This window comes from Arachis duranensis, chromosome 10 (assembly GCF_000817695.3).
Source record: "Arachis duranensis cultivar V14167 chromosome 10, aradu.V14167.gnm2.J7QH, whole genome shotgun sequence".
NCBI lineage: Eukaryota > Viridiplantae > Streptophyta > Magnoliopsida > Fabales > Fabaceae > Arachis > Arachis duranensis.
In genome coordinates, this window is record NC_029781.3 from 23,859,394 (window position 1) to 23,860,832 (window position 1,439).

The window sequence follows — 1,439 nt, forward strand, 5'->3', positions numbered from 1 at the left end:
ATCAAACCATACATATGAAATCATGGTGTAAAAATTTGGAAAAATATGTGCCGGGACACACGTGGGATGACTGACTGGAACCATTCGTGGAAAGTGAGGTGGGCAGTGTTTGGTCAGAGGGCCACGTATGCTGCCTTAGCTGCTGACTAATGACTATTTTTTGTTGACTCTGCGACATCTTTCTCATCAGACTAACCTCCATCTCTGAACTGTTAAGGAGCTATGCATATTACATAGAAAATGGCCACATATTTTAATATTTTTATTTTATTTCATAATATATTTTAAAAATAGATATTGTCAATTTTTTTTCTATACTGTCAGTTTTTTTTTCTAATAAATTTATCCAAATGTATAATACAAACAATTATGCGTAGAGTGAGATTACGAAAAATAGTAATAATAATAATTTTATTTTTAAATAAAGTATTATTTTAATTTTTAATATTTTGGACGAATTTTAATTTAATCTCTAATATTTTAAATATATTATTTTAATTATTTCTCCTCAAATTGATAATTGTGCAAAATATCAGCTTGCAATTATTAAAGAAACTAACATTTTCCCCTCAAATTAATGATTATGCTGAGCAAAATATCAGCTTGTAATCTAACACGAAAATACTAACAAAACTAACAAACAAAACATTAATGTTTAAATGATGGAATTACGATCATTTTTCCTTAATGAAAGAACATACAAATCAAACAGTTTTAACTTGCTGAAATAGCTTTGAAATAGTTCTGATGCCAGAACTTTAGTGAATATGTCTACTGTATGTTTGATTCTTGCTCGAGATAGTCAGCAACTTTACCAAACTAGACACAGCTCTTTTCTTTATGACATTGCAATATACCTCAATGTGTTTTGCTCTCCCATGGAAGACAAAATTAGCCGCAATATACAAGGTAGATTAGCTATAGCAATAAAATGGAATTGACTTTGGTATTAGGATATGAAAGTCATGGAGCAAATACGAGAGCCATTGAACCTCACACACTCCCTGTTGTCATGGCCCTATATTCCGTCTTTTGATGAAAAAAATGTATATAGATAAAAAATATTATTATATTACTAAAATAAAAAAATTAAATTAATGAGTTAAAATATTGATAAAAATAATAAATTCAGCTAAATTTTAAATTATATATATGTATGTGATTTGTCATTTGCTAATTGCTCTACTATCAAGTACTAGCATAGTAGTGTCAATTCACTACATAAAAGAAATTAAGTGTTCTAACTTATTCTAAAAATTAATTTAAGAGAAAAAATAAAGGTTTAAGTACGATTTTGGTTCTTAAGGTAGGGGTTAAAAATTTGTTTCATCCCTAATATTTTTTGTTTACAAAATCGTCCCTAAGGTTCAATTTGGTTTTAAAATCGTCCTTCGAATAATTATACTCTTATCTCCTAGCACTGTTTCGTCATCTCCTCT